The sequence below is a fragment of the Hyla sarda genome, chromosome 4 (assembly GCF_029499605.1).
Source record: "Hyla sarda isolate aHylSar1 chromosome 4, aHylSar1.hap1, whole genome shotgun sequence".
NCBI classification, from domain to species: domain Eukaryota; kingdom Metazoa; phylum Chordata; class Amphibia; order Anura; family Hylidae; genus Hyla; species Hyla sarda.
In genome coordinates, this window is record NC_079192.1 from 119,253,849 (window position 1) to 119,270,389 (window position 16,541).

The 16,541-nt window shown below is 42.0% G+C and overlaps 1 protein-coding gene across 1 annotated transcript in view; it reads right to left on the reverse strand.

The window, feature by feature from the left end:
* The window catches only part of HAPLN3 (hyaluronan and proteoglycan link protein 3), a 62,854-nt gene extending 49,353 nt beyond the window's left edge, over positions 1-13,501 (reverse strand). The window contains exon 1 of the mRNA XM_056571916.1: positions 13,368-13,501. The gene's annotated coding sequence lies outside the window, so the exon portion shown is untranslated. The remainder of the gene's footprint in view (positions 1-13,367) is intronic.
* Between the last annotated feature and the right edge of the window lie 3,040 nt (positions 13,502-16,541).

Sequence of the window (16,541 nt, forward strand, 5' to 3'; positions counted from 1 at the left end):
GTCAATCGTGCGGGTCAGGGCTGGGAAATACAAAGCAGCCTGGATAAAAACATTAACACCACAGGCTAAGGAAACAAAAGTACCACCTGCTTGCTCTCCCTATGTCCTCCTACGCCTTCATACCTTGTAGGAAGAAGGTGACAGTTGCACTTCAAAGCCCTTTTACATGGGCCGATTATTGGACAAATGAGTGTACCTAGGAAACAGGGTATGTAAACAGGGTGTGTGCGGCCAATAGTGATGAATTTAATGGGACAAACAATCCAGTCACAATTAATCGAGCTTTATAAGGGCTCGGCAAACAAGCACCGATCACCAAATTGGCAACTTTTGACTAGCTCCTGTAAACCCATGTAAAAGGACTCTTCTTGGTTTAATAGAAACTGATACAAATATGGAAGTGTTTGGTTGACATACTCAGACACCGTTCTATAACTTTGATGTCTGGGAGCAGATTCCTGTCCAATGTTTACATACATTGAATGTAGAAGAACAAGGCCAGTAGCTATGCATTTACATTCTTTAAAGACTAGAAAATTAAAGGGTTCCCCAACAAATTAAGGCAAAAACATGTTCTAGTTACTAATTTGTCAGCCTATTCATCTGCACCCCCCCCCCCCCTTGTAAGACACATTACATAGTAATAATTAGTCACACAATTTGTCCCTAGCTGCTATATGGGAAACACCTGGACTTTTCATTTACAGTTCTTCATAATGATCAGGTCAATGTAGACCAACAATTGAGTCATTCTTGGCTCTGGGAGTTCGGAATCAATACGTGTACTGTCACAGTGGTCTATAGCAGGCAGCTACAAACTTCTGCCTTTTGTATGGTCCTCTTTGGTTTGTACGCACTGCTTTAAGACATATATTGCTGAATCTACAAATGAACTTGCTGTCAAAAATGAGAAAATCAAAAATGTAGCCAGTGGTCAAAGGTCCTTTAAAGGATATCCCAGGTAAGGACCATTATACCCAGTGGCATTAATAAAAATTAGTGTGCAACTTAGAGTAGAGTTATAATATAACACCTGGATTACAGTATCTACCAGATGAGCTAACAGGTCTCATATGTATTTATATATTCACCCTCTGGCTCTGCCCCGACTGTCAATCAAAATTCCTTAACTGCTAAATGACACATTAAACCTAAATACGCTGTAAATAAACCTCTCAGACTTACAATCCTACAATCTTAACACATGTGCAACCACATTTAACTCAAGTCAACTGCGATGATGTCACTTCTACACATTTCAATACTAAATCTTTTTCTTTTTTTTGTTACTAGAGAAGGTTATAACCTGGAAGGGTGTATCCAACATGTTCTCATCATGTGCACTGCATTACTGACAAGAAGCAGACGGCAATGAAACCCTCTAAGAAGCCCTTTACAGAACTGAAGAGAGTATTTCTGTTCCAATGCTCTTTCACTGACTTATGTACACAAAACATTGTGCCCCATTAACTTAAGGATCTCGACTTAGCGGTTGTTCCGCTAAAAGACAGCGGATCCCTAGAATGAATCTAACACTAAGGAAAAATGTTGTCACAAAGTTCAGAGTATGTGAAGAAGATGAACACTAAAGCGATTCAGCTGAAAATGGAAGATATAATAGACAATAAAGACCCCAAGGGCAGTGGGAAAATGAGAGACAACCATGAAATGGAACATCTACTGCAGCTTCCAAAAATGGTATTAAATGGAAGCTACGTCTGGCACAGATTTCTCCATTTTATTTTATTTCAGGATTGTAAAAAGTGTGATTACTCCATGACCAAACACCTTCATATTTAATAACATGGCATAAACTGAAACCTGATGGGAAAAATATTAAATGGGCACTGTAAGATTCAAAAACGTTTTATATGTTGTACATCTTGGCAAAACATTAACCTTTCTAATATACTTCATAAGATTTTTTTTTCTTTTTATGGAACTCATGGCTTATAAAATCATGCTTTCTCCAAGCTGAAGCACAAGCATGGACAAAGTTCAGTATGTGAGGGTTGGCTAGCACTCCTATGTCCTATCAGGCGGCAGGAGAGAGCACAGATGAGTACTATCAGACAGGAAAGAGCACAGAGGAGTACTATCAGACAGGAGAGAGCACAGAGGAGTACTATTAGACAGGAGAGAGCACAGAGGAGTACTATCAGACAGGAGAGAGTACAGGAGTCCTATCAGACAGGGAGAGCACAGAGGAGTGCTATCAGACAGGAGAGAGCACAGATAAGTCCTATCAGACAGGAGAGAGCACAGATAAGTCCTATCAGACAGGAGAGAGCACAGATAAATCCTATCAGACAGGAGAGAGCATAGAGGAGTACTATCAGACAGGATAGAGCACAGATAAGTCCTATCAGACAGGAGAGAGCACAGATAAGTCCTATCAGACAGGAGAGAGCATAGAGGAGTACTATCAGACAGGATAGAGCACAGATAAGTACTATCAGACAGGATAGAGCACAGATAAGTCCTATCAGACAGGAGAGAGCACAGATAAGTCCTATCAGACAGGAGAGAGCACAGATAAGTCCTATCAGACAGGAGAGAGCACAGATAAGTCCTATCAGACAGGAGAGAGCATAGAGGAGTCCTATCAGACAGGAGAGAGTACAGAGGAGTCCTATCAGACAGGGGAGAGCACAGAGGAGTACTATTAGACAGGAGAGAGCATAGAGGAGTACTATCAGACAGCAGAGAGCACAGAGGAGTACTATTAGACAGGAGAGAGCACAGAGGAGTACTATCAGACAGGAGAGAGTACAGGAGTCCTATCAGACAGGGAGAGCACAGAGGAGTACTATCAGACAGGAGAGAGCACAGAGGAGTGCTATCAGACAGGAGAGAGCACAGATAAGTCCTATCAGACAGGAGAGAGCACAGATAAGTCCTATCAGACAGGAGAGAGCACAGATAAATCCTATCAGACAGGAGAGAGCATAGAGGAGTACTATCAGACAGGATAGAGCACAGATAAGTCCTATCAGACAGGAGAGAGCACAGATAAGTCCTATCAGACAGGAGAGAGCATAGAGGAGTACTATCAGACAGGATAGAGCACAGATAAGTACTATCAGACAGGATAGAGCACAGATAAGTCCTATCAGACAGGAGAGAGCACAGATAAGTCCTATCAGACAGGAGAGAGCACAGATAAGTCCTATCAGACAGGAGAGAGCACAGATAAGTCCTATCAGACAGGAGAGAGCATAGAGGAGTCCTATCAGACAGGAGAGAGTACAGATGCGTCCTATCAGACAGGAGTGAGCACAGAGGAGTACTATCAGACAGGAGTGAGCACAGAGGAGTACTATCAGACAGGAGAGAGCACAGAGGAGTACTATCAGACAGGAGAGAGCACAGAGGAGCCCTATCAGACAGGAGAGAGCACAGAGGAATCCTATCAGACAGGGGAGAGCACAGAGGAGTCCTATCAGACAGGAGAGAGCACAGAGGAGTACTATCAGACAGGAGACAGCACAGAGGAGTCCTATCAGACAGGAGAGAGCACAGAGGAGTCCTATCAGACAGGAGAGAGAACGGAGGAGTCCTATCAGACAGGTGAGACCACAGAGGAGTCCTATCAGACAGGAGAGAGCACAGAGGAGTCCTATCAGACAGGAGACAGCACAGAGGAGTGCTATCAGACAGGAGAGAGCCCAGAGGAATCCTATCAGACAGGAGAGAGCACAGAGGAGTGCTATCAGACAGGAGAGAGCACAGAGGAGTCCTATCAGAAAGGAGAGAGCACAGAGGAGTACTATCAGACAGGAGAGAGCACAGAGGAATCCTATCAGACAGGAGAGAGCACGGAGGAGTCCTATCAGACAGGAGAGAGCACAGAGGAGTGCTATCAGACAGGAGAGAGTACAGAGGTGTGCTATCAGAAAGGAGAGAGCAAAGAGGAGTACTATCAGACAGGAGAGAGCACAGAGGAATCCTATCAGACAGGAGACAGCACAGAGGAGTACTATCAGACAGGAGACAGCACATAGGAGTCAGTGTTTCCCAACCAGATTGCCTCAAGCTGCTGCAAAACTACAACTCCTAGCATGCCCAATGTAGTTTTGCAATAGCTGGAGGCACCCTGGTTGGGAAACACTGGTCTAACTCAACATTCAGTATAGAACATTCACTGAGAAACAAAAACATCAGTAGACTAGGTTTCGCATACCCTTCCACCCACATGTTTTTTAATGAAACCACAACAGCTGTACAAATGAAAGGGTATGTTCAGCCAGTCTACCTCAAGGGTAACGTATAGATGATCCAGTTTCTTACATTATATGCATTCTTCTTAAAGGGTTTTCATTCATTAGTTCTAACAAGCAATCCATTACCCCTTATAAATGAATAGTAAGTATGGGTCTGGGCTTTTCCCTATTTTCTCTTCCTTACTTACACTAAAGTGTTATATACAACAATTTCATGGCCAAAGCCCCCAAGAAAAAAAAAAAAAAATTAATTCCCTGCTGCTACTAATCTGGAAGAATGTTTCAAGGAGCTATTCGGGATTCTATATATATATTTCCTTATTTTCTCCTTATTATTCAATTCAGTTCCCAACTGTGGCAAATGCAACTCCAAGTAAAGTCAAGCAGAGCAAAAGAAAATATGCACCGTTTTGGCGAAACCTGTGCAAAAACTGTCAACCCCTGATTTGTAAATATAGTTCAACTACACAAAAGGGAACAAAAGGCAAACAAAGATAATACAAAAAAAACACATACGTCATATTTACTATGTGTTTTGTCAATTTCTACTAAAGAGATATAGAAATATGCATTTTCGGTCCACTATTGGTAAATATATATATATATATATATACATATATATATATATATATATATATAAATATATATATCAGCCATAAAAGAAGTATTGCAATTTGGAAATGTACACCATATCCTGTGGAAATGCCTGAAAGGGGTATTCTGGAGGGGAAAAAAGGTTTTCAAATCACTGGTGCAAGAAAGTTAAACAGATTTGTACCGTATTTTTCGCCCTATAGGACGCACCGGCGTATAAGACGCACCCAATTTATAGGTGCAAAATCAAAAAAAATAAAGATTTGTAACCCGTTGGCTGTCCGGGCATTCTGGGAGTTGTAGTTTTGCAACATCTGGAGGTCCGCAGATTGAAGACCACTGCATAGGAGGTAATACTCACGTGTCCCCGCCGCTCTGGACCCGTCACCGCTGCCCTGATGTCGCTCCATCGCTGTCGCCGCGTCCCCGTCGCTCCGGAACGTCTCTGCTGCCGGCCGGGTATCCTCGCTCTCCGTCGCCGTCATCACGTCGTTACGCACGCCGACGCACGTACGCAACGACGTGATGACGAGGAAGGAGAGCGCCGGCCATACAGGGGATCCCTGAACGGAGAAGACACCGAGGAGGCAGGTAAGGTCCCTCCCGGTGTCCTGTAAGCACTAACCCGGCTATTCAATCGGGCTGTTCGTGACCGCCGCGGTGAAATCGCGGCGGTCCCGAACAGCCCGACTGAACAGCCGGGTTAGTGTCACTTTCCCTTCAGACGCGGTGGTCAGCTTTGATCGCCGTGTCTGAAGGGTTAATACAGGGCATCACCGCGATCAGTGATGTCCTGTATTAGCCGCAGGTCCCGGCCCTTGATGGCCGCAGGGACCGCCGCGATAGGGGTGTATTCGCCGTATAAGACGCACCGACTTTTTCCCCCCAGTTTTGGGGTAGAAAAAGTGCGTCTTATACGGCGAAAAATACGGTGAATTACTTCTATTTAAAAAAATATATAAAAATCTTAATCCTTCTACTACCTATCAGCTGCTGTATGCTCCAGAGGAAGTTGTGTAGGTCTTTCCAGTCTGACAACAGTGCTCTCTGCTGACACCACTGTCTGTGTCAGGAACTGTCCAGAGCAGGAGCAAATCCAAAGTTCCTGACACAAACAGAGATGTTAGCAGAGAGCAATGTGGTCAGTGAAAAGAACTATACAACTACACAATGTTTGGAGCATAAATGGGCACTTCAAAGGAATTCCTGCAGAGGAAATTCTGCTGTGTTCCCATTGAAGTGTATTGGCTATTAATTCATGCTGAATCTTCACGCAGAATTCCATGCAGAAATTATGGCATGTAAACGTCGCCTCAAAGTCATATCATTGCCACAGTTAACACTGACCCTGTTAGAGAAGCTCTTCCACATGTTTTGATATTTAACTAATCCACAGATATTTGGTTTCCAATAATATTATTTAAGTAAGTGATTTATGTTGGGCACTACAGAATATGTTGGAGCAATATAAGATTTAAGGTGAACCCCTTTTTAAAGGGGTATTGCAGGAAAAAACTTTTTTTTATATATCAACTGGTTCCAGAAAGTTAAACAGATTTGTAAATTACTTCTATTAAAAAATCTTAATCCTTTCAGTACTTATGAGCTTCTGAAGTTAAGGTTGTTCTTTTCTGTCTAAGTGCTCTCTGATGACACGTGTCTCGGGAAACGCCCAGTTTAGAAGCAAATTCCCATAGCAAACCTCTTCTAAACTGGGCGGTTCCCGAGATACGTGTCATCAGAGATTACTTAGACAGAAAAGAACAACCTAAACTTCAGAAGCTCATAAGTACTGAAAGGATTGAGATTTTTTAATAGAAGTAATTTACAAATCCGTTTAACTTTCTGGAGCCAGTTGATATATAAAAAAAAAAGTTTTTTCCTGGATAACCCCTTTAACCCCTTAACGACGCAGGACGTATATTTACGTCCTGCGCCGGCTCCCGCGATATGAAGCGGGATCGCGCCGCGATCCCGCATCATATCGCGTGGGTCCCGGCGCTAATCAACGGCCGGGACCCGCGGCTAATACCACACATCGCCGATCGCGGCGATGTGCGGTATTAACCCTTTAGAAGCGGCGGTCAAAGCTGACCGCCGCTTCTAAAGTGAAAGTGAAAGTGACCCGGCTGCTCAGTCGGGCTGTTCGGGACCGCCGCGGTGAAATCGCGGCGTCCCGAACAGCTGATCGGACACCGGGAGGGCTCTTACCTGCCTCCCCGGTGTCCGATCGACGAATGACTGCTCCGTGCCTGAGATCCAGGCAGGAGCAGTCAAGCGCCGATAATGCTGATCACAGGCGTGTTAATGCACGCCAGTGATCAGCATTAGAGATCAGTGTGTGCAGTGTTATAGGTCCCTATGGGACCTATAACACTGCAAAAAAAAAGTAAAAAAAAAGTGTTAATAAAGGTCATTTAACCCCTTCCCTAATAAAAGTTTGAATCACCCCCCTTTTCCCATAAAAAAAATAAAACAGTGTAAAAAAAATAAAAAATAAACATATGTGGTATCGCCGCGTGCGTAAATGTCCGAACTATAAAAATATATCATTAATTAAGCCGTACGGTCAATGGCGTACGCGCAAAAAAAATTCCAAAGTCCAAAAAAGCGTATTTTGGTCACTTTTTATATCATTAAAAAATGAATAAAAAGTGATCAAAAAGTCCGATCAAAACAAAAATCATACCGATAAAAACTTCAGATCACGGCGCAAAAAATGAGTCCTCATACCACCCCATACATGGAAAAATAAAAAAGTTATAGGGGTCAGAAGATGACATTTTTAAACGTATAAATTTTCCTGCATGTAGTTATGATTTTTTCCAGAAGTGCGACAAAATCAAACCTATATAAGTAGGGTATCATTTTAACCGTATGGACCTACAGAATAATGATAAGGTGTAATGTTTACCGAAATATGCACTGCGTAGAAACGAAAGCCCCCAAAAGTTACAAAATGGCGTTTTTTTTTCGATTTTGTCGCACAATGATTTTTTTTTTCCGTTTCGCCGTGCATTTTTGGGTAAAATGACTAATGTCACTGCAAAGTAGAATGGGCGACGCAAAAAATAAGCCATAATATGGATTTTTAGGTGGAAAATTGAAAGGGTTATGATTTTTAAAAGGTAAGGAGGAAAAAACGAAAGTGCAAAAACGGAAAAACCCTGAGTCCTTAAGGGGTTAAGTTCCCTCACTGATACAACAATCCTGAGTACTAATATAGAATGTTCATTCTAATAGGCAGTAAGGTAATCCACATCATCCTCATAGCAACATGGGCGCACCTTAGTGTGTTCTATATAATAGTTTGAAATGTGACAACCATATCTACCTTTCCCACCAACATAAATAGGGTTAGATAATGATAAGGACATGCAGACCTAAAGTATACACCAAGAGGAAACAGAAGAAGATAAAGCTGGCCAATGTATAACCAGCACAACATAGTTATTTCCTAAGGAATTTTAAGTGGAGAGGCTGACACATCAAGGTCAGCCCAACACCCCCTCCCATAATTACTATGCTTCCAGATGACAGTGCTATAAGGATATGGAATTGTGTCATGTGTATTCCATTATAACAAGCAACAAGAACTGCAATATCTCTATTATTATTTATGGCTGCAGTACACCTTTAAGGCTATAGTGTTTGGATATAACACTAAAACACAGTGAACTCATAGCAGGGCCCTCCAGCTATCATGTATAATGTATAGTACTAGTCTCCTCATATGGCTTACAGGAGCTTCTTTGGTCCCATTAAAGGGGTATTCCAGGAAAAAACTTTTATATATATATATATATATATATATATATATATCTCAACTGGTTCCAGAAAGTTAAACAGATTTGTAAATTACTTCTGTTAAAAAATCTTAATCCTTTCAATGAGCTGCTGAAGTTGAGTTGTTCTTTTCTGTCTGGCAACAGTGCTCGATGCTGACATCGCTGCTTGTCTCGGGAACTGCACAGAGTAGAAGAGGTTTGCTATGGGGATTTGCTTCTAAACTGGGCGGTTCCCGAGACACATGTCATCAGAGAGCACTTAGACAGAAAAGAACAACTCAACTTCAGCAGCTCATAAGTATTGAAATGATTAAGATTTTTTAATAGTAGTAATTTACAAATCTGATTAACTTTCTGGAGCCAGTTGATATATATAAAAAAAAGTTTTTTCCTGGATACCCCCTTTAAGTGCAAGTGCCCATGTCTCACTGCAACTTCTGATTATATAAGAAAAACTATTATACATCTCTCTCTCTCTTTCTCTCTCTCTCTCTCTCTCTCTCTCTCTCTCTCTCTCTCTCTCTCTCTCTCTCTCTCTCTCTCTCTCTCTCTCTCTCTCTCTCTCTCTCTCTCTCTCTCTCTCTCTCTCTCTCTCTCTATATATATATATATATATACACACACACAAACAGATAAACAGATAAATAAACACTCCCCCCCCCCCCCTTGGTGAGTTACCAAAAGTCAAGTTGACAGAATAAGCTGTCATGTAGGAAACCAAAATGAAGATTTTACCCTCAAGAAAATATGAAGGCATTGCAGGCCAACCAGTCAGAATTAACAGGCTTCTACTGACTTTAATGGAAGTATACACTATTCTGATCACATAGCTCAATGGGAGGAACGGGTTCTCTGAACCAAAATAAGCCCCTTTAGACATATGATCTGCTAAAAAAAATCCTTTAAAGATAGAAATTATAGGGATTTGGCGTAAACCCTTAGAGTGCGATGCAGATGTTCGGCCATCATGTACTTTTACAATTATCTGCTATGAACTCATCTATTTCCAGAGGGCAAAACGTTTGAACAATCTCTTGCTGCCACTCCTATCTAATGCAGCCCAGGCATACAGGATTCCCATTCATGAAATCATTTCAACAATTACTGCCTAATAAAAGTGGGTTAATAAAAACTAAAACAAGAGAGCAATAGTCCTGCTTTAGTTATATCACTGCAAAAGTGTTAATATCTGGTCCCAAATGCAGATCTTGGTGGTTCCAACTTCTGTGGGAATTGTTTGGTAACACTTGCCTTCTCTACAAACTTGTTTGGGAAAATCCCCAAAATAAGAGACCTCCCTGGACTACGAGTAGGGAGGACAAGTCTACCACACAGAAACCAGAGGGGTAATCTTTGGCTTCTTGCTGCACTGATCTAAGGACAGAGGCTAGAAGACAATATGACCTACAAGTATCCACTCATTAGTTATTGATATGTCACTATATATTATTATTATTAATAACAATTATAATTCTTTATTTGTATGCTACAGGGGAAGTTCTTTTCTTTTTACATTTATTTTCTGTCTTTCCACAGTGCTCTCTGCTGACACCTCTGTCCATGTCAGGAACTGTCAAGAGCAGGAGCAAATCGCCACAGCAAACCTACTCTGCTATGGACAGTTCCTGATATGAACAGAGGTGTCAGCAGAGAGCACTGTGCAGACAAGTGGAAAAACAAGGATCCAGCTCCCAGAGAAAAAATGGTTAAAACATAATGCTTAATTTGTGCATATTAAAAATGGTATTACGCCGGAGCGGAAAGTGACATGTCACTCAATAAAACACAAGGAGTGAAATGCTGATGCGTTTCGAGCCTAAGCTTTGAGTCATGACCTTGTGTTTTATTGAGTGACATGTCACTTTCCGCTCCGGCAGAATACCATTTTTAATGTGCATGAATAAAACATTAAGTTTTAATCATTTTTTCTCTGTGAGCTTGATTTTCCGCTTGTCTGCATCTATCAGGGAAGAGGGATTCCCTGCATTCGTGTGTCCGGACCTCATCTCCAGTGCCTGATGTTCATAAAGATATGGTGAGCTGATCTATGACAGTTTTTTTTTTGTTTTTTTCTTGGTCAGAGAGCACTGTGGTCAGACTGAAAAGAAATGTAAAAAGAAAAGAACTTCCTGTGGAGCATACAGCAGCTGATAAGTACTGGAATGTTTAAGATTTTAAATGCAAAGTCTTGTCCTTAAAGGGGTGCTCCACTGGAAAACATTTTCTTTAAATCAACTGGTGCCAAAAAGTTAAACAGATTTGTAAATTACTTCTATTAAAAAATCTTATCCTTCCAGTACTTATCAGCTGCTGTATGCTTCACAGGAAGTTATTTTCTTTTTTAATTTCCTTTCTGCCTGACCACAGTGCTCTCTGCTGACACCTCTGTCTATTTTAGGAACTGTCCAGAGTAGGAGCAAATCCCCATAGAAAACATCTCTTGCTCTGGACAGTTCCTGACATGGACAGAGGTGTCAGCAGAGAGCACTTGTGGTCAGACAGAAAGGAAATTCAAAAGGAGAAGACCTTCCTGTGGATCATACAGCAGCTGATAAGTACTGGAAGGTTTAAGATTTTTTAATAGAAGTAACTCACAAATCTGTTTAACTTTCTGGCACCAGTTGATTTAAAAGAACATGTTTTCCAGTGGAGTACCCCTTTAAATTACATTGAGAAGTCTATAAACATGTCTAAACCATAGATGTTGACAAGATCATAACTATAGGGGGTAGCAGTCGTACTGGAGCTCTGATGCCTAAAGGGACCCAAAGGTACCTCTGCCGCATAAGAAAACACCAGTATTATAAATGGAGCACAGTAGACACGGTGCCTTGTAAAACATTTTGTAACTTACGCCTCTGAGGCAAACATATGTAAATCCCCCCTCCCTGATTGAATTAAATGGACATACGTCTTTTTCAACCATACTTTGCGCTCATGTAAATAAATATATATATATATATATATATATATATATATATATATATATATATATATCTCCTCTCTCCCTGCATCTTCATATTAGGAATCAGGGATCGGATTTTATGGACATGTATTTTCGGAAGTTGGGTGCACACAGGTAATAGATCTCTTTACTTAGGTAAAATATCGATTTAATGAGTTACTATAGTTGGAACATAAGTGCGAAGAACAAACAGAACATTACTAACCCATAAAGTATGTCAAGTGTGTATTATGGCATTTGTTTTAAGAATAGGGATTGGGAGATGTACAGGATAAACTGCACTGGGAGTTTCTAATAAGACACTCAAGATGAATAGGCTATACCAGTGGTCTGCAAAGTGTGGGCCTCCAGATTTTGCAAAACTACAACTCCCAGCTTGCTGGGAGTTGTAGTTTTGCAAAATCTAGAGGTCCACAGTTTGGAGGCCACTGGCCTATACTTTACAGACCTGTAAGGTTAAAGCAATTGCTGGTCTACTACATTCTTAGGCTGCATTCACACCACGTTTTTGCAATACAGTTCCCATATCAGGTTTTTGATGAAAAACGGATTCCTCAAAACCGGACAAAACTGTATCAAATGATGTGTACAAATTTCAACCCATATACAGTTAAAGATGTCCGGTTGCATCCGTTTTTTAAGAAAAAAAATGCATACGTTTTTAACTTTTTACTCCATTTTGAATAAAGTTTCACTTGTTTGATTGAAATTCCAAGGAAAAAAATGTTTGGTGAAAACCGGATGGAACCGTATGCACATCTGGTTCTGTACGGTTCCCATTGACTCCCATGTTAAAAAAAAAAAACGTATACGGTTTAATACAGTTTTTCACCCGGACCAAAAACGTGGTAGACTACGGTTTTGGGTACAGGAAAAAAAAACTGACAAAACCTTACAGGATGCAAAACGGACACAACCTGATGCATCTTTTGGCATACGGTTTTCAATGGAGAATCAATGCACACGGTTTTCAATACGGTTCTGTACGGTTTTCACATTGAAAACGTATACGGGAACTGTATTGCAAAAACGTGGTGTGAATGCACCCTTATAAAGTGGGTGATCCCATCGCTAGAAATAGCTTGTGGTACTCATGAAACCTCACCAGCCAGTCACACCAGCAGAGGGGGACACGATCTCACAGTCCTGCCATCCGATGGGCGACCAAACTGACATCTGTTTGGAATTGGAGGTGAAATTTACGCAGGAAACAATTCACAATGAGAAAGTGGGAAAGAGGGAAATAAGATCTAAAAGTAGCCTGAAGAAACTGAAGCCCTCAATATGAAAGGTTCATCAGATACAGCACCCTAATTCCTGAAACAATTATCTCCTCTGTATAAAGCATTATAGGGGACAATACGTCTTTTGTGTCCGAAATACTTAAAGACGGTTTTCCAACTTCAAGACAAATACATTTGACATCAATTGACAAAAAGATCAGATTGCCAGCCCTTTACTTCTAGATGGAAATAGAAAGTACAGAATTTGTAAATATTATGTTTAGAATAATACAAATACTACAATATTTACAATCACAGAATCCACTACCATAATAAAACAAAATCAACTCTAATGTAAGCACAGAAACAGCTTGTAGACCATTGTAAATCTACGTGTATATTCCCTGTAACATTCCTATTGTCATCAGAGACAATGATCGGAATGTAGCATTTGTAGGATAATCTATTGGGATACACAAGTACCCAGAGGAACATGCAGCTATTGAGTACAAAAGACTGAATGCACAGTGTGCACAGTGATGAAGATCTGGGAAGGCATACTTCATATACTCACAGTTCTGGGTGAAACAAGGGGAATGTTCTAGGCACCCTTCTATGCGACTGGCTCTGCAGCTCTGTAGTAAAATGTTTGGGTTCCAGTCTTAATGACTAGGAAAGGGGAAGCACAGGACGTCAGCAGAAGCCAAGCCCCAAGTCAGCTCTGAGATACAGCCCCCTCATAGAGAGAATACCTCCTTCCAGAGCTGCTGTGAATGGATAGGTGGGGATTGGGTGTGTGCCAGTGACCACAGCCATCCAGTGTGCCATCACCCTCTATAGTGTAACCCTACACTGCACTCATTCCCTCCAGCATAGGGTGGGTTAATGTGGCATTATACCTGGAAGAGTTTTTTTTTTGCAGTATAGGATGTGGGTGATGTGTTGCAGATGTGACGTTCCATGGACACCTGTTGGGTTTATAGGGACTGTATTCTGTATATAGGGATGACTGGTTACTTTTTAGGCAGCTGGAAGTAAACCTACACTCCTTATTGGCATTTTGTTAGCAGTTTAGTTTATTATCACTGTGTGGAATGCAATGTGATACCTTGTAGCTTTCGTCACGGTTCTGGAAATACAAGGGGATGTGAGGAAAGAAGCTAAGAGTGTCGTGATGCGATGGATGGAGACGTGGTTTGCTACAATTGGAATTATGCCATAGAACATGAGGGGAGGGGGGGTACCTGAATTGGGGCAAGAAAAACAAAATGTGGAAAAAGTTGCAGTGAGAAATTATTACACCAGTGGTCGCCAAACTGTGGACCTCCAGATGTTGCGAAAGGACAAATCCCAACATGAGGAGCATGCTGGGAGTATTAGTTTTGCGACAACTGGAGGTGCACAGTTTGGAGACCACTGTACTACACTCTAGTGGAAAATTTGCAATGAGAACTAATATACCAGTGGTCTCCATACTGAGGATTTTCAGCTGTTGCAAAACTACAACTCCCAGCATGCTGGGAGTTGTAGTTTTGCAACAGCTGGATGTCTACAGTTTGGAGACCACTGGCCTATACTTTACAGACCTGTAACATTACAACATTACAGCAATCCACTACAGAGAGCAAACACATTCTTAGAAAATGGGTGATCCCATTGCTAGAAATAGCTTGTGGTACACATGAAACATCTGTTGGCTGTCCGGGCATGCTGGGAGTTTCGCAAAAGCTGGAGGTCAACAGTTTGGTGATCACTGTACTACCTTCTACTTTACCAATTGTTTTAGTAAATTTCCTCCCAGTGTCCAGAGTGTAGCCATAAGGTTTCAAGAATCCTTTTTGCAGGAGACTTTTTGTATACTGTGACCTGTATACTTTATATCAGTGATTCCCAATCTGCTTTTCTCCAGATGTTGCAAAACTACAATTCCCAGCATGCTCGGACAGCTTGCAGAAGTTTTGGGGATGGGGATCACTGTTGGGGATCACTGTTGCATATAAATAAAAAGAAAGGGTGTTCCAAGAGGCTAACAACACTGCAGTTCTGCATGGTCAAAAAATGTAATTTAATAGCAAATTCCAGCCAATTCCTTTAAAAATTACGCAAGTTACTGAGAAAATTACGTAAAAATTATTTAGAAATGAAGAGAGAGTCCAGCGTGGCAATTCAAGCAATACTTGGTACTTTATTCAGCAATCAGTAAAAATTCTTGTATTACTTTTCTTTGTGTCTGTATATGTACCCTTAGAATTGTGCTGCTGAATGAATTGATGTTTAATAAATATTATTAATATTATTATAATTACTTTGATAGTTAAAGGGGTACTCCTCCCTGTGTGATGTCATGCCCCGCCCCCTCAATGCAAGTCTATGGAAGGGGGCGTGACGGACCTCCCATAGACTTGCATTGAGGGGGCGGGGCATGATATCACATGGGGCGGAGTCGTGATGTCACGCTCTTCCGCCATTGTGGTCGGGATCCAAAGCCACAAGCAATGCCGGTGTGAGGTGGAAGCCATACAGGTGGGTGCTGCAGCCGAGATCCCAGGGGTCCCCAGCAGCGGGACCCCGGCGATCTGACATCTTATCTATGTCTAGGAGAGGCCACAGACACTGCTAATTCCACAAAGCTTTGTCCATACTGAAGGGAAAGCCACAGCGTGGGAAATCCCATGAGTTACATTTTTTAACATTTTCATCATAAAATCACTCAAGAATTGTGTAGTTTATAGAACTATTTTCAAACACCCTATTCTGTTCTGAGAGGGTTTCCCCCATTCAATGGGGAAGGCATTTTAGGCCTGTTTTTATCATGCGTTTGCCACATATTGAAGGGTGCTGTTGACATCCTGTAAAAAAAAGTATGCTGATGAACACTATGGGGGAGATTTGTGAAAACCTGTGTAGAGGAAGAGTGGTGTAGTTGCTTCTATCATTTTCAAAGAGGCCTGTGAAAAATAATTTGATCTGATTGGTTGCTATCCGCAACGGTACCACTCTTCCTATACACAGGTTTTGATGAATCCCCCCCCCCCCCATTTAGTTTAATAGATCTTACATAGTCTAATAAGGAAAGATTTCTGTCCAAATTCTGCAGGAATGAAATGCACAGTAGGCCACACTTGGCGCACATGTTTCAAGGGCTAGCTGACCATCTCCAGAGGATCTCCATCAGGGCCGAGGAAGCCTGCTACCAAGCTCTGCAGCCTGAGGATGATGGAGACGGGCCAGCAACCCCATGCGGAGGTTACGCCGAGATCTTCAAGTGGATCGTCACCGGTGAGGCACTCCCCTCACCACCGGTCCTGGGGGTCCTGAGCCGAAATCCACTCCAAGGAGTCAGAAGTGAGTACCCCAGCTGAGCCCACTTTCTCTATCCCTCCTTCTACCCCTATCCCAGAGCAAACCCTCAGGTCCAGAAGTCTTCTGTATGTCCCTGGTCACCACAATTACCTAAGCGGTTGTTTGGCGATAAGCCTGGACTGATACAATATATGAGGGAGCACCTTCTTCCCCTGCCAGGGAAGTCCCATCCCCCAGTTCCGACGGCCCAGTCCGAAAGGGCCAGAAGAGAAGCCCAGGTGCCCGAGTTTGTAGAAGGGCTGAGGGCCCAAAGAGTGGAAAGATATGGGCCGAAGCTGCTGCCATATGAGGTGCGACAGGCGCAGCAACAGGACACTAAAGCATTAGAGGCCCTGTACATTAGAAATATGGAACATCCCCGAGAGGGAGAGCAACCCCTGGAACG